Source organism: Protopterus annectens, chromosome 14.part0, assembly GCF_019279795.1.
Source record: "Protopterus annectens isolate FY-2018-M chromosome 14.part0, PAN1.0, whole genome shotgun sequence".
NCBI classification, from domain to species: Eukaryota; Metazoa; Chordata; order Ceratodontiformes; family Protopteridae; genus Protopterus; species Protopterus annectens.
The window spans coordinates 259,367,883-259,386,884 of record NC_056748.1 but is presented as its reverse complement, the minus strand read 5'-3'; positions in this window follow the sequence as shown (position 1 = coordinate 259,386,884).

The window sequence follows — 19,002 nt, the reverse complement described above, 5'->3', positions numbered from 1 at the left end:
ACTCTCTGCCACCTTTTTCAATGAAGTACCCCTGCTAATTATGATATAAATAGCACCCCCCCAAGCTCAAACACAGTTTTGTGTGACTTGAGAACACATGTTGATAGCAATCTTTACTTTTATCACTATCTGCCCATAGTGATGGCACACACAATCTGCATTGCACACATCATACATATGGACATCACATCCAAGATGAGGGTAGTCATGCCTCTGCTGTACTCTACCCGTATCACACCAATAATTGAGTATAATGATCACATCACTCTGTACCGCACCAGGCACCTGCAACAACTGAAGAGAACAAATGGTTGTGCCTGGGAGACCCAAAGGCCTCCAAACATGACATACATGGGGAGACTGACATACATGTCACTATACTTGGTACCATGCAGGCTGCTGAGTGGTGACCTATGGGTGCCATGCAGAAAAGTCTCAGACCCTGGCCTTCTGTAAATGATGAACATCTGCAGTTCAAATAGTAAAACTATAATTTGCCTCAGGGTTCTCAACTTAGCTTGTGAAATAAACAGAACATGTTGGGGAAACAGATATATCACACAATGCATCACACTCCTGTGTAATAGGCTTCCACTGCATGTGAAGCAGTGCTCATCAATGACCTTGTTCAAGTGTAACTTTGTGTACTGTTTGGGTGGCTGTAAAGTCACCTCTGGTCTGGCACCTATGCCCTCATGTACCGGGCCAGCTGATGCTGCTTACAAACATGCTCTGTTAAAAATGACCATCCAACTATGCTCAATAATGGTACTTGTGTTTTTGCACAGCTAGGCTTCTAAAGACCCTAGTGCTATTAGGCTAGTAGCCTCACATGAACTTATGAAGTTATATGCCTATGCAGGCCTCACAACCTGTTGTCAACCACATGGCCTGCTGATGCCATCTACTATAAGTTCACCTGCACTCCTGCATAAACCAGACTTGAGCTGTGGCACTTGCATTAAATACTGTGTTCTTTAGTCTGTGTATTTAGAAAGGTAGGGGGGTTTGTTCTCAATGCAGATGACTGTGTGTGTGTGTGTGTGTGTGTGTGTGTGTGTGTGTGTGTGTGTGTGTGTGTGTGTGTGTGTGTGTGTCTGTGTGTGTGTCTGTGTGTGTTTGTGCGTTTGTGTGGATGTATGTGTCTAGACAGCAGAGCAGATGTGTGTATCCTACAGTTACTTCTCAAATTAAATGGGTTGCCAGTATTTTGATACTTGCTCATGCCTACACATCAATTTCATACAGGTCTCCAAACCTCTTGTCTCCCACATGGCCTGCTGATGTCATCTACTATAAGTTCACTTGCACTCCTGTATAAATCAGACTTGACCTGTGGCACTTGCATTAAGTACTGTGCTTTGCAGCCTATGTGCTTAGATAGATAGGGGTTCTGTTCTCACTGTAGTCAACTGTTGGTGTTTGAGCTGTTGCTTGACATTACAGAGAGAATTTTACACCAACATGTGGGACACTGTTATCTTCTCTTCAACGGACACTGCTGATGCCATCTGCTATAAAGTGTTGTCTGACACACTACAAGTCAGACATGAGCTGTGGCACTTGTGTAAAGTACTGTGTTCTACAGTCTGTGTACTTAGGTAGTGTTTCTGTTCTCACTGCATTCAGCTGTGTGTGGGTGTGTGTGAGTCTTTATGTGTGTGCGCTGTTAGTTGACATTACTGAGAGCATTTTATACCAGCAAGTGGGACACTGTCATCTTCTCCTCAAAAGACACTGCTGATGTCATCAGCTATATCACAATCTTGGATATGCAGTACTCCCACCAGGGCAGGTTCAGTGACTGGCCTGGCAGCCAGGCAGAAGTCACTTCATCCTGTATAATAAAGTTTACAGTGATATGACTTTCAGTCTATCCACATACATCAAGGCATGGTGTGGAGGCTCTATCTTATCATGTTGAGAAAACCCTGTAGTCTCTCCGCTGCTATAGGTGTCTGGTAAGGTACATGTAAAAAAGAGCATTTTACTCGATTAGTCTGTAATGAGGTTTGAATACAGTGCTGTCATACAATCCTAAGATATCAATATGATGGCATGACTTAAGATGTGCTCAACATAGGCATTCAACAACAGTGTGGACATTTGATGGTCAAAGTTCAGATTGCTATCTAAATGTGTTCCCAGTGCTTACATCACTGGATATCTGCATAGTAGGACTCCTGTCAATGCTGTGTTTAACATGGAATTCCACTTTTCAGACGGACAGCATTACAGGCAAACATTTCTGTATTTATTTGAAGATCATGTGCCTTTGTCACAATTCAGTTGTGTGTGTTAGCTTCTCCTTTACTATGTTATCACCATTGGTGGAGGCAATGATTGCACACAATATTCAAGAATCAGCAAACTTGATAAGGGTTTGCCAATGGTGACAGCTCTACTGCTACAGCTTATTCACTAACTTTTACAATATGTGTTCTGTCAGTGAGCCAATTGTTTATCCATCGACTGATGTAAGGTTTAAGACTCTCCTCGACTGTGAGGTAGACCAGCATGTCATCACAGACCTCCTCTACAAGTACACTAGTAGTATTCTATGTGTGTGCAATAGACCTGTGTGATTTGTTAGTGCTACATTAGGTCCATAATATCTGATAGATGTCCTCAAAGGGGACATCGAGGGCATGCATGATGACAACAGTATCAATGTGTGGCACTTGAACAGGTCAAGGCATTTGACAAAAATCCACACCAAGGTATTCAATCAACATGATCACATGTGGCCATAAACAGCTATATCACCAAATTGGCAGAACAGTGTATGATATACATGGCATCATGCTATGTTGAAATGTGTGATATGAGATATATCTCAGGTCCAATGATCAGGTCAGTACATCAGGGGTGTCTGGTAGGCCCTTTCCTCCCCATTAGTTCAGTAATGGACATCATAGATGACATACATATGCTGTCTCCAAAGAGCTGCCTGAAGGAATACAGCTTATTTGCAATCACTGACTCCAACTGTGATATTAGTGAAACACAGAAAGTATCAACACATTCCAGAGACTGCTGCTACAGCCATGACAACATTTACATTGATGAGACACATGGAGGGATTTGTAGACTCAGGAAACAGATACACCGCCCAAGTATAATGTAGACATCACACCCTATAATCAGACCTATAGGTATTTGATCTATGTCCTGGTATAGAGGGTAAGCGGTACATCCACCAGTTTGTGGTAACAGTGCTGACTACTCCCTTGAATGAAACACAAGTACTGGGTATGTGAAGGACACACACATCAGTGGCCATAAGAACTTCATAGTTCCCAGACTTCATCACACCAATAACTATACATTGCACCCTTTTTCATGCACCTCCGTACACATCTTCCAGTGATGTGTAACTGAAGTGTACCACCTCTATCACAGTGCACTGTCACAAAGCTTATTGGCTATCCCTATGTATTCTTTCTGGGAAATATACCATACCTCTCAACTGTACAGATTTTCACAGAATGTCCAGACTTTTGCCTCATACTTTTGGTCTGTTTTTCATAAAATAGTGGTTTTCTGGCAAATTATTATCAAATCATTAGACTGAAGTTAGAAAATAATGACAGACATTTGAGTTTCAGACTTAATACCCTTCCGAAAATTCATGTTAATGCAAAACATTTTGTTCTATCAACTTTCTAGGTTTGTAAGAGCAATATTTAAAAATTGTCCCTGTTTTGGGGCATTTGTCCCACTTTTATTTATGGCTTTGTTGGGATTTCTTGCTCTAAGAGGTTGAGAGGTATGGAATATACATGACTGTCTGATAGTGTGAACAACAATAGGTTCATAGGTGTTTACTAGACTAACAACCACAAGGCATTTTTTAAGCCTAGCCACACATCTGAAATCTCTGACAAGTTATGATACCCTTGATAAGCGTAAGCATTTACAGGTTGTCTGTGTCGATTAGAGACATAGGTGCCGAACTAGGGATGTATTTCCTGTTCCCCATCCAATTGTCCAAGTTGCACTTGAATTGGGTTAAGGAGGAATTCTGCTATACCTGGATGAGGAGCCTGTTCCTGAGATGGGGTAGTCTCTGAGATACATAACTGTCTCTCTAGCAGGTCCTATTTATATCACCAGTAAGGTTTAAGTCTTTAGAATGGGTAATTCTGGTGCTGTTTATTTTGTGGATATGCAAGGGGTCCATCGGAGTGGGGTCTGACAACCCCCTATATACTAGGCATAGATCTCCCCTCAGAAGCCTTTAGGAGACAGAATACAGGGATAGGTCTTGAGTCAGTCTGCATAGGACATTTTACTTATGCTCTGTATACTTTTAGTAAGGGACTTCTGTGAATGTTCCAGCTGTTGTATATGCCTGATTAGGTACATACCAAAGGGGGTATTGTACTCAATGATAGGTCTGATGAATGTGGAAAACATTGGGACAATGACTTCCTTGGACCTAGTTGTCATATATTCGTTTAAAAGTTGCACAACATAGAATTAGTTCCTCACTACTCTAGACATGTGATGGTCAAAGGGTAGATTACTGTCTATGTCTTTCTATAACTACTGGGTCAACTCAAAGGGGTCTGTTGTCAAGAGGATGGTTACCAGGGGTGGGTGATTTCCTGATGGATACTATTAACCATTTCTTGTCATTTAGTTTTAGTCCATGGCTCTGGCACCAGTTGTTTGTTTGTGTCAGTGTGGGATTCAATGATAGCTCCTAATATGCAATCTTCTGCAAATGTAGTCAACTAGAGACCACTGACATTGGTCTTGACTTCAGAGAAGTAAGTAACAAAAAGGAGTGGTCCAAGGACAGATACCTGAGGGACTTCACTTGTGACTGCCCTCTTTGTAGAGATGGACTCCCCAATTCTAACTTCATGATTCCCATGTGTGAGGCAGTTGGCTATCCACCAGGTGATATACAGGTTTGTACCTAACCTTTTGAGTTTAGTCAGAGTGGGGTATTGTGTCAAATGCCTTGGTCAAGTGAAGTTAGTGTGAACCATTTTGCCCTCATCCATTGCTTTGGTGTGCTTCTCAAAGAAGTCCACCAAGCTGAGTAGGTATGTCTTGCCCTTGACAAAATCAAACTGGGTTCAGTCCAGTGTCTGAAGGTTTACTATATCATGATTGATCATTTCCATGATAATTCTTTCCATGACTTTACATATAGGCCTAGTAAGACTAATGGGCTGTAGTTTCCAGGGTCTGTAGATGGGCCACCATTCTGCAGATAGATGACTGTTGCTCTGCTCCATTCATGAGGCATGAAGGCTTTTTGGAGGCTACAGTTAAATAGCAATTCCAGAGGTCCTGATAGGTCATGTTTCATGCTATTTAGATGACATCCTAGGATATTGTTTGGGCCCATTGATGCAGTGTTCTTGGCACCACATGCATTTGTGCTACATTTTCAGCTTATGCACACACTGCATACATATGTGTTTGGCAACATTAATGGCATGTATATCATTCATGACAGTGTGGCTTGTGCCATAGATATATGCCATGCACACAAGGCAAGTAGCCTTTATTGACTATACTGTCACATGCAGGTATAGCAGTGTCCCTCCTAACTCCTCCTGCAGACATTATAGTACCGGGACAGTGTGTGTGGTTACCCTCATAGAATGTGTATGTATCATAATAGTTGTCAAGTGTGTATGTGTGTGTGTGCAGGCTCATCTGCTATCATACCGCATCACATATGTTATATCAGATACATGTGATTAGTGGTGGTATTATTCTGATATTGTCCATGATTGTGATTGGTTCTTGTATTGTTTGCTATGATCCTTTGCCCATGGCCACCTTGCTGGAGACCTCTGCTGAGAGTAGACTCATGTTCAGGTATAACAGTTTGCACAGCTTCCCAATATGCACCCTACCCCGATTGTATGTCAGATCCCTGATAGATATCCTCTGCATTATTCATGTAAGGATACTTATCTCACATAGACATCCTCCCCATTTTTATGTCACCTTGTGCGACAGTCACAGACAACACATTCTCACTGTACAGTCCATACTGTACCATATAGATATGTGCTTGGTATTGCTGCTACAACCATCTTCCATTGTCATGTCCTCCTCTGTTGTACATGTGGGAGTTTCACCTGTACTCTTTCCCTGTGTTCATTCCTACAATTTATCTGTGTGTCCCTATTCAATACACAAACTTCACCTGGGTGATCATTTTACATGGCAGTCCCATATCCTATTACAGCTCATTAACACAGCTTCAGTACAGAATGCCAAACATGGGATATCACAATACTCTGCACTGTAGGTATGCTGTCCTGTACTGTGTTTGGATCATATACTTCACATTCATACCTCTCAACTGTCCAGATATTCCCATGATGTCCAGATGTTTCCCTTAACAAATATGTGGCTTCCTGCCATATCACTGGGAAGATCTCTGGATGGATGTGACTCAATATTACATACATTTCTGTGCATACCTCTCAACTGTCCTGATCTGTGCAGAATGTTCAGTTTTTGTCTCATATTTGTGATCTTTTTCTCATAATAGTTTTTTTTCCTGGCAAACCATTGGCATGTCATTGCAGAGTGCAGTCAGAAACTGATGACTGACATTTGAGTTTTAAACTTCATGGTCTTCAGAAAGTTCATGTTAATGTATAGCCTATATATTCTATCAACTTCCTAAGTTTGTCAGTGCAATATTAAAAATCTGTCCCTATTTCTGGCCCTTTATTCCCCCATTATTATGGCTTTGTCCATATTTGTCACTCTAAGAGGTTGTGAGTGATACATTCTAACACATTGTTATGTGATATATATGCCAAATACGTCACTACTACTATTTATTTGTTCTCTCATTAAGTTGGCCTCTGTGTGGATGTGTTGCACGAACACAACGACAGCAATTTGTAAAACCCCTGGTGATTATCGTGGCATTGCGTGCAAATCCACACACCCTAGGTGCTCTTCCTTACATGGAATTGCTATCCACATTCGCTGACAAGGTTTCACTATATGTAAAGCCCTGTTGATCATTGCAGTATTATGTGCAAATTTGCACACTGTAGATGCTCTTCTTTACACAGAATTGCTATCCATGTTCGCTTATGAGGTTTTGCAGCCATCAACACTGTTGCAAGCCATGAAACATAGCTTAGGCATGCCACACCTCATTAATATGCATTGTGCCATGTGCCATGCACCGTTGTGCAAACAAGTAAATCTGTGTAGGCTTTGCACGAAGCCTACACAGAGTTTATTTAATCCTGAGGTAGGTCTTTCAACTTGACATACCAGTAATGGGTGTTGGAGGATCTATATAGTTTTTTTTTGATTTTAAGAATACCAAAAATATCCACATTACGAAATATATAAAGAACAATTTAAATGACTATTTTTTCATATATCTAGTAACTGTAAATCTGTTTGCTGACAAGTTAAGTTAAAACTTCTCTTATCAAGAATTTGGTAACTATTTTCATCCATTAATCTAGTTTCTATTTTGTTCTTGTATTATCCTTCTCTCTTTATAACTATAACTGCCACGTTATCTGACTTCATATATCAAAAGCAGACACTTTCACATAAAGCCTGCAAAGTTCTATAGTCATCCTGCAATAAAGTATAATACTGTTTTTTTCATCTTTCTAAAGTTTTCCATGCATGTTTTTCATGTACATATAATGTAGAATTAAAAATGTGATTATACATACTTTTCATTTTAAAAATTCTGTCCTGACTTACAAAAGGCATTTAATGAATGATGTATTTCAAATTTAGTCTTTTTATGGACAGCTTAAAATTACACACTATTATTAACAAATTAGCGTGTTCTACAAACATAAATGAAAATCCCTCTTTGAAACATTTAATTAGATATCATTAAATTCCCTGTCTATTAAATTATGAAAAAAATGTTCAGTGAATGTGCTTTAATTGTCCACAGAAACACTATATATATATATATATATATATATATATATATATATATATATATATATATATATATATATAAACTCACATGCTCTTTCAAAACCAGTTGTCACCAGTTAAGTTCCTAACAGTTGCTAAATATAAATTGATTCCATAGCTTGTTGTACAAAAATTACAGTTCTTAGCATTGTATCTTCACAGTAAGTATTTTGTTGTTCATACAGATTCCTCAGAAGGCAAATAAGGTAACTGTACATATATATATATATATATATATATATATATATATATATATATATATTCATTTCTCTAAGGGTGTGATACATTTTTTCATGGCAGATACATTCAAAACCTTTAGAGTAGTTAATAAAGCAGAAGTAAATATTTTTCTAAAACTCCATTGCTTCCCCCATTATCCAGTGTATGCTGGTAATTTGATTTCTGGTGCCTGTTAGTTCCAGCAGCTTTCATTTGTCCATAAATTGCTGTTGCCTATCTTGCACAGTCTTGATCTTTACCATGTTTGCATATGAAACAAGTTCAATTGATTGATAATTAGCTGTCAACAAAATATACAGAGTTTACACTATGTAATACCTTAAACCCCATAAAAGGAGAACCATGGTATATATGCAAATGAAGTGCATTGACATTTTATTTTTTTTTTTAGTCTTTATTAATGCAGTCAGACCAATAAAGTTAAATCACACTATCAATAGACATGACATTCTTTGCCTTTTTTACAGGTGCATAAGTATGGCATGTATGAACTGTTTGGTCATTTTCTGAAAAGAAATAGCTTATAAGAATAAATAAATACAATTGATGTATATAAAATTATTCACTGCAAAATATCTCCCAAAAATGCAGGTAAAAAAGTGAACAGAAAAAGAACATAGGCAGCAACAACAAAAAAGTCCAAGGCAATACGTAGTCTTCACTGTACAATACTTTAAATTAAACCTCCTAAAATGTAGGTCAGTAGGATATATGGAAATCATTTCTTTTCTAGTTCAGTTTAATTTCTCCAAGTTATTCAAGCTTCTAATATCATGACAGGAAAGGACCCCATTCTTAAGTCAAAGTATGATTAAAGTTTGTGAAATTAGTATTGTTTCAATCTTTGATCTTAGACAAAAGTAATCTTCACAGCACCGGCAATGTGCCCAGTAATGAATCCTTCTGCAATTCATATATCATTCCACATATCAGTAGCATATCTAAATAAGACTGTAAATTCTTTTTTTTATGAGACCCATTGCTCCTACTACTATTGGAACTGTTTAGGTGTCCTTCTTCCACACCGCCCTCATTTCTGTCTGCAAATCCTGGTATGTTATGACTTAGTGTTTCTCTGTACATAAGACTCTGTAACCACAGGGCATAGCAATTTTAATGATCAATGCTACTTTTGTCTTCTATTTATGAACCACTATATCTGTTTTTCTAGCATCTATTTTTTGGACTGATGGTAGTGGGTAATCCCATGTGTTATAAAATGATCATTCTCTATAATACTTTGTGGGTCATGTTTCCAATGCTCCTCAGCCACTTCCGTACTGTAATATTTGCACAATCCCCAGTGCAACAGTCTTGTTGCATAATTATGCCTTTCAGTATATAGGCCCTCTGCCATTAGTGTATCACACCCAGCAAAAAGATGTGCGACACTTTCTTGTTCTGTTTCACAGAATCTGCATTTTCTGTTTCTCCCTCATACTCAACAGACTATGTAAACCAACATGTACGTAGTCCACTGTCCTGAGCCACTAATATTAACCTTTCATCTTTTGGTTTAAATTCACCTCTCCTTAACCATTCCTGTGCCAGATCCTGATTGATTTAAATGTATGGCAAATAAGATGACAGATTAGATAAAGTACAGAAATGGTCTTGGTAAAGTTAACTCTGCTTTTATTTTAATACTGGACTTGCAAGCTTGATGGGGAGGTATACAATATGAAATACATGCTATGACCATAGCAATTTAATAAAATCTGTTACAGGAATAATTTTCTAAGGTGACATAATTAAAACCAAAGCATTATTTCTTAAATCTGCTGTCTTACAAACCACTGATAATTGCAAAACATGTGTGACCTATGATATAGTACATTTCAGTGGGATTTGATCAATGAGACATTGCTGATGTAAAATATTTGAGTTAGGATCTAAAGAGCAGTGTGCTATTATAAAGTGATTGGTTAAAAATAAAAGCAAAACAAAAAGGCCTATGTCAAATGCTCAGTGCAAAAAAGCAACTATATGAAAACCAAATTCATGACTCTCAACTGTACATCACAGAATGGCCATATTTTTGCAGCATATTTTTGGTCCATTTCACTTAAAATTGTGATTTTCTGGCAAGTCACTGTCAAATCATTGAGGGTTAAAGTCAGAAATAGTGACAGACATTTGAGTTTAAGACTTCACATCATTCAGAAAATTCATTCTAATGCAAAACCTGTTATTCTATCAATTTTCTAAGTTTGAAAGACAATATTTAAAACGTGTCCCTATTTTGGGCCTTTGTCTAGCCATTATTGATGGCTTTGTCCAGATTGTTAAATTGTTGTGAAAATGTCAGAAGTAACCAGACACACACCGTACTACTGTTTCCGTTATAGTTTAATCTGTCCAAACAGTTACACTGTCTGAGATTATTTCAATTCTATTATAACATGGCTAAAAAAAGTCTTTTGCTTCTCATTAATTGAATCAATGCACACTTTATTAATATGTCTCCAAAGAAGAGAAAATAATGTCCAGTTTATATATCCTTTTCACAGGGCAGCAAATGTTATTTTTAAAGTCCTTGTGATTTGCATGACTGGTTTCTGTTTCTGTCGTTTGTCCTTCTTTGGTCTCTATATATGAAGTCTTTACGAAAAGTCCCTATGAATAAACATCCTTATTATTATAACAGGATGTTATTTACAGTTATGTTTAGCCCACAAAACTAGACATGTTCTTTTTTTCCATGAACCATTTTTAACATGTTTACAGTTATTTTAGCAGATGTCTGTCTGAGATAGCTGCTTTCTTCAGCACACACTTTCTGTGTTACATTTCTGCTTTTTGAAAGAGACATTTATTTCCATGTTAATCGTTGCTTTACAAGTCAAAACCTTGTATTAATAAAAAACATACTTTTCTTTTTGCATTGCAGCATACATTTAATTTCATTACTTCTTTGGAGAAAGAATATTTATAATATCTATAAATCCCCCCTTTTTTAATTAAGGAAAAAATGCAATCTACAGGAAAATGTGATCGTCTGTACTTAATAGCCTTTCTTCATTATTAAATACTGCTGTATTTTGTAGTACTTTATTGCCTATTGCTATTTTGAATAATGTGATTTGTTTTCTTTACCTTGTGTTTAACTTGTATTCTGCTTTTAACTGCATATTAAAACTTGAAAAGAGACCACAGCTTTGTCTCTTGTGAGTCATGCAGAAATTAGAACAGGTCAATTAAAGACTCACACATAAGATAGAAGAAGAGGTCAGTTAAGGTTAATCATCTGTAAACTGAGGGGGTGGAGGTAGGAACTAAACCTTCTATTTAAGGGGTAAAATAAAACATTTTAGAGCTTTATTAGAAAGGCTCACCCAGACTCTGCTACACTTTGCTGGGAGGGAAAGGTTAGTTTGCTTTTTATTTTGTTGTATTTTCTATTACTTTATTGCCATTTTCTATTTTGAATACTGTGATTTATTTTCTTTATCTTGTGTTTTACTTGTATTCTGCTTTTAACTGCATATTAAAACTTGAAAAGAGACCACAACCCTGTCTCTTGTGAGTCAGGCAGAAATAATTTTTCCCACCCTCCCACCTAGTTACTGTTGTGTTCTTAAACATCACTGTCTTTCTAGTTGCCTACACCTTATGTTAATTTGACCATATTTCTCATTTCCTCTTTGCTTTTACTAGCTTGTGTAAGCACAAAATTATCATTTTGTGAAATCACTCCCCTTCAACTATTTAAATTTATTGGCCATCCTACTGTACTCTATAGTACCAGAATACAAATTTGACCACCCCCTTTCAATCTATCTTGCTGTTTTAAAAATTGTGACTATCCACTAAAACTTAACTTTTTAGACAGGTAAAACTTAAGTTACCTACTTTCATATCTAATTCCTCTAGTGCACAATGCAGTGTTTAAGATAAACCATTTAACTTTAAGCATCTATTGCAGAGCCACCATTTATTTGAAAGCACACATTCTGCTTCTCAGTAGTCATCATACCTCCCAACTGTCCCGAATTACTCGGTTTTTACTGAGTTTTGGGGTCCAAATAATGGGGTGCCACAATTCCTGAGTGGCACCCCTTCAAATCCGATTTTTGTTTCTACATTTTGTATGTTTTTCATTTTTTTTTTAATCTTCATGCTTTAGCCGACGTCATCACGTGTGCGATGACGTCAGCTCACCAGGGCTACCAGCCTGTCGGAATTAATCTCGCGGCGCACGTATTTCCGGGTTTCCGGCTGGTTCAAATGCTTTGCGAGCGGGAACGAACCAGCCGGAAAGAACAATAGGATTTATTCTATTTAGAAGAATGCTCGTATTTTATAAGGCTCGCAAGGATGTAACTAAAAACAAACTGGCTGGCACTCCTGGCAGCAAAAAAAGGATTTATTTAGAAGGCTCAGACTGCAAGGAACAAACCAGATGGAAACTAAGAACAAGGCTCAGACTGCAAGGATTTAGTAAGAGGGTATGAAGGCTCGAAAGGATTGGAGAAGGCTCACCCTGGCTGGTGATTAAGCTGATTGGGGTTTGGTGCCGGTTACAAAATATTAGAGACCTGTGAATGAGGATTATTGTACACTGAGCCTATTATAAAATCGCAGGCATTGTGGTCATTTGTGTTACCCAAAGGTTAGTAGCCAGAGTGAGACCGTGTACCTCTTGTATTTAGGAACATTTGGAATACGTATTTGTTTATTTGCATTTGTTTAACAGAAAAGTCTGACTGGGTTTTAACAGTTACTTTTTTAGTAGAGGCCTGCAAGAAGAACAGCTGCAGTGTTTTACTCTGAACTTGAACATGAGAATCGTAGAAAAGAGAAATTGCATAAAATGAATATACAATTTTGCAGGAAGTTAGATTGCTACCAAAAATTGAAATTTGTTTTATGATTATTAATGCTGACACAGGATAAAAGTCTCCTTTTTAATGCAGTTTTTGGCATATGTAAAAAAGAAACAACCTACAGTAGAAAGTCAAAAAGCTGAAATAGAATGCCTGGCTTAAGATAACTGAAGTATGCTGACAACTGTGTGTATGGTTTTGAGTAAGGGATACTTAAAATGCTAGTCAAAGGTGTAATATATATATATATATATATATATATATATATATATATATATATATATATATATATAATATGAGCAAAATGCTGTTTGGAGCTTTGTTTACAGATGGGCTGTACGTAAAGAAATAAAATGATTAATGAATAATGCAGATGTAGAATAATATTTCAGAAGTATCAGTTCTTTCCTTTGGATTGGTATCTTAATGTCAGGTCACTAGCGTACTTTGACATAACATAGTTTGTATACTTCTTCACTGGATACATCTTTTGCCATAGTCTGTAACCTTTTTATTCCTTCTTTCAGCAGTAAAATGGATTTTAATTCTCTGCTTCATCTGCCAAAGCAAAAAATTATTTTAATAATGTGAAATGGCTCCCTGTGAGTATAATAGCTTTAGGCTGTATCTCTGAAAAGATGCTTTTTGCTGGTATGCAAAACTACTAAACTTGAGTGCTTGTACTTGCTCTAGTAAAGTGGCGGTGGGGTTCAAAAGACTCTAATTCTGTGGGGTATTCTGGCACACATAATTCCTCTTTATATATGGTATGTCAGTCGTGATTTATAGATTATAGTAGGGGGCAGTTTGCCCTCTCTAGGAGCACTATTTGTATTCAAGAATTAGCATTAACCACTATTGGAGTGAGAAATTGTTTGTTTGTCTATTGGAGTGAGAAATATTACCTGTTAAGTCAAGTCTGGATTATGTTTGACAGTTTATTGTTAATTTATGTGTTACATATTCTTGAACTTATTTTTTTATATTTTCTCATGGAAGGTTATATTCTATTTAGATAGAAGATTGTCTCTAAATGTCTCTTGCCTCTGCCACTCTTTTTCATCTGAGACTGTTCCTCATAAAATCTGTGGTTTTCAGGATTTTTGTGGAAAATCACTGCAGTGCAGGATTGAATTCATTAAATGACAGGCATTTGAATTTCAGACCTCATATTCTTCATAAAATAAATATTAACACAAAACCTTTTATTCTAGCAACTTTATAAGTTTATAAGATTAGTATTTTAAATTTGTCCCTATTTTGGGGCTGTATTCCCCCATTATTGGCTTTGTCCATGTTTTTGTGCTAAGAGGTTGAGAGCTATGGTGAGAAGCGAGAACTGAATTCACTAAATGATAACCATTTAAGTTTCAGTCTTCCTGTTTTTCATTAAACTGCTGATTTGGCATAGTGGTATGTTGCTCTGACTGTAGTGTGCATGGTCCTGGGTTTGAGACTTGCCAGTGGAATGTATTGTGGTAACACAACGTTTTATTCTTGCGACTTTCCAAAACTGTACAAGCAATGTTTAAAATGTGTCCCTGGCTTTTGGCCTTTTGTACCCCCGCCCCCAAAAAAAAAAAAACTGAAATTGAAAATAAGTGCGAGAAGCTGTGCAAGATGCCTATGGCTTACACTACTGTCATTCTGTTCATACTGTGGGTGTGTGGACACACTGGAAGTAGACTTTTATGATGGAAATGTTCTGAATTGGTCATTATTGGTACATGACAGCTTACTGGAAAAATGTTCAAACAAATGTAACATGCGCTCTGTCTAACGTGTGCTGTATTATACAAGGAATATAATTTAATAAAGATAGGAAGGTGTATCAAAGAGAACATGTATGTTTCTTGTTTTGTGTGCAAGGGGCCAATGATTTGAAAACAACCCAAAGGTAATCTTTATCCACCACTGGCCAAATGCATTTTCTTCTCTGCCCTTGAAACGCACATTTATTAAAGCAGCATTGAAACCCACACCACAGAAGTTTTAATGCCAAGTCTATTTTCATTGTGAGACAGTGTTTTGTTTAGTAGATGCCTATTGGTGGTTGTGCATTGGGCTGTAAAATGTAAAAATAAAAATAAAATAATCATTGTATTAGTAAAGCAGTATGCATGCACACTTTAGTGTTTATGGTAAATGGGCGAAATAGTCAGGTAATGGGAAACTGGAATGGCTGCAGGGGGACTCTGGTGCCATATTTTGGTTGTCTGTTCTTCAGCTTGCTTTGAAAGTTGGTATCCCATAATTCCTTTGGAGTGGGTGGGCTTACATAATTATGTATGCAAATTAGGTGTTAATCAGCATACAGATTTGTACCTATTTTTCATGGGCCTTGTCCAGATTTTTGATGTTTCCAGGTTGAGAGGTATGGTAGTCATCTAGGGACCAGTGCTTCTGTTTTCTCCTGGTGAAAGAAGGAGTGCAGTTACATTATTTCCTGGAGACTGCTAATCACCAGAAAGCTTAATAATTGCTTTATAGGTGACAGCTTGGAATCTGGGCTTATGTTCTGATCCTGGTGAGAGTAAGAGCAAAGTGCATTGATTCTTGACTCTTTGTAAATGGAGTCCCTGTGACTAGCACTTGCTCTAAAACCTTGTGAAAAGCACTAGGAAGCCTTAAACTGATACAAGCACTCAAATCTCATTGTTAAGAAGGAGAAATTAATTGTAGGCACTAAACAGCCTATAATTGCAAAGTACATTGCCAAGGTAAGGGAAAAAAAAGCACCTAACCAGGCATGTCCAAGGGTCAGCTTACGGTGATTTCTCCTGTCCACCTGATGAATCTGGGTATACTGGAGCAATACAGCAATTGCCTCATGTACACAGAAAACCCTCTCCTCCTACCACCAAACACTGCAACCTACTAGAGATGCACTTGCATAGCCAAACTGGAAGCAAAGCTCTCTCCAGCCAAGATTGTGCTAGACAATCAAGAGGAGAAGGTTAACATCCACACTACACCTCAAGCAACACATAGCCCTTCAAAATCCTCACCAACACCCACACATGGCAACACTAAACACACACTAAACACACATATGTGGAGGCCCTTAACATTAACCTGCCCAAGCAACACTGACCTCTGAAGCTGAAACGCAAACAAACACCAATCACTACCAAACTATCACATAGATCATAACACCAGTGGGCCTCTCAACAACAGCCCCTAAGGCAAGACAACATACCCAACACTTTAGTCATAGGTGACTCTATAGTCAGGTACACTGATGTCCCACTCACCAGGCTGAACAAGGAGAAAATTATAGTCAGCTGCCTGTCGGGTGCTAGGATCCACCACATAATGCATGCACTCAAGTCACTCCACAACAAGTACAATGACTCTGTCATTGTCCATGTTGGAGTGAATGACTTGAGATGTACCTCCCTGAACTTCATGAAAAGAGACATGGAAGAGCTCTCAGATCATGTGACCCAGGCAGGTATGATACTAGCCCTGAGAAGCATCCTGCCTTCACCCAGAATGATACCACACTATAACTTCAACAATTGGCTAAGCTTCTGGTGTCATTCAAAGGGATCCAGTAGCTGTCTGCCTGGGATGACATGATCAACAAACCACGATGCTTTATCAGAGATGGTCTGCAACTGTTGCCCCTGTGATTCAGGTTACTGGCTAAGGCTCTTCCCACCCCATAGTGCCTTTTTTAGGGAAGGCTCAAAGGACAAAACCACCACCGTAACCGGTACAAGTATAAAAAATCTGAAGGTAATGCTACTCAATGCTAGAAGTCTAAACCTCAAAATGCACTCTCTCAAGGCACTCCTAAAAATGGAAAACATCGATATCTATGCAGTAACTGAGACCTGGTTCAAAGCACAAGAGAGCACCCCTGCAATACCAGGCTGCAACTCTTACCACACTTTTCGGCCGCCACCAAAACAAGACTGAAACACTAAAGGTGGAGGAGTGTCCATATTCACCAAGGATATTCACACTTCCAGGCTAGTTGCCCAACACAATGCATTCGAAATTCTCCAGGTGGAACTAACACTAGGTAAGACTGCAATCAAATTGTAGCTTGCTACAGATCCCCCACCATGCCCCAAGATTCTCACTACACCTTTCTAAACATACTGGAAAATATTAAGATACAAACAAACACCCTAATACTGGGTGATCTCAACTACCCTGCCATTAACTGGGAAAATTATTTGTGTACCAACACCTTTGCCCAACAGTTTTTGGAATTCATAAATTCCAACACGCTGGATCAACAAATCCATAATCCCACCAGTGGCTCCAATATCCTGGACCTAGTCATTACAAACATGGGAAATTGATGCTCCACACCAGTGGTCATCCCCCTCATTGGTTAGGTCTGACCATAAGCTAATCACTTTTGACATCCACATCCCATTCCCATTCCCCAACATCTGGAAAAAAACTTCTCTGAAGCCAACTGCATGCTACTCAAGTCAGAAGTGACAAACTTCATGACACCCATGCAGACGGGAACTGAAAGTTCGACTGCCGAATCCTACACTAAAGCACTTTACGAGCACATCCACTCATGTCTGAATCATGCCATCCCAAATAGAACCAAGACGCTCTCCTCCAAAAAAAGGAAGCCAGTCTGGTGGTCCTCTGTCATAAACAAACTATACAACAGAAGGAAGAAGCTGTTGCAGAAAAGAGGAAAACCCCCGGATGCAAAAATCTCCCTTACCAGTCTCAGTAAGAAGCTGAGATCCCTCATAAAATCCTCCAAAGCTAGTTATGAAAATAAAATTGACAAAGATTCCAAAGACAACCACAAGGTATTCTATAGTTATGTCAAGAATCTAAATGGCAATGCTCAGATCTGCTCTGAGCTACAACAGAATGGCATTAAATATACTAATCCCAAGGATATTTCAAATATACTGGCAAATCAATTCAGTGCCAACTTCACCCCCTTCTCACCCCCTAAAGGGCCCATCTCAATACCAAAAGATTGCCAAATTCCAGTAATCACGGCCACACAGGTAAAATCCGCACTCTCCAAATCTAAGAATAGAGCATCCATGGGACCAGACGACATCCCAGGCTGTGTACTACATGAGCTACAAAATGAATTGGCACCTCACCTACGTGTCATGTTTAATCATAGCCATACCTCAGGCTTCATGCCCATTGAGTGGAGCACAGCTACAGTTATCCCACTACACAAGGGGGGATCCACCTTGAATACTGGGAACTGCCGTCCCATCAGTCTGATGAGCCTGATCTGCAAGGCCATGGAATGTATTATCATGGAACCTATAAGCAAAGACATTGGCAACATTCAAACTCTGGACCCCACCCAGTTTGGGTTCATGAAGGGCCGATCATGTCTCCTGGACCTGACTGACTTCTTCGAATCAGTCTCCAGAGCCGTGGACAAGGGTAAGGTGGTCCACACAGCCTATCTGGACCTCACCAAGGCCTTCAACACCATCCCCAATGCTGGAACCATAGATAAACTTACTAAGCTTGGCATAAATCCCTACGTCACTTGATGGGTTCCAACTGGCTTACTGATAGAACCCACAATGTAAAAGTAGTTGACTCCAAATCCAGCTCCAGACAAGTGTCACTGGAGTACCTCAGGGCTCAGTTCTGGGACCGCTCTTGTTTGGCATCTACTTCTCTAAAGTACAGGCCAACGCTAAGGGACTCTGGCTAGCCATTATTGAATCTCCAAATGATGTGGATATTCTACAAAAGGGCCTTATAGAAACAGATGCTTGGTGCCAGAGCCATGGGCTCAAGCTCAATGCCAAAAAGTGTATAGTTATCCCCTTTGTGAAAAACCATGTACCCATGAATTACCATATAGGTGGCAGTACACTAAACACCAAAAGTGTAATAAAAGACTTAGGAACACAGGTGGTCAGTGGTCTCACCTTTGATAACCACATCACCACAACAGTCAGGAAATCCTTCTATGTGGCACACCTCATCACTAAGGGCTTTTCATCCAGAAAAA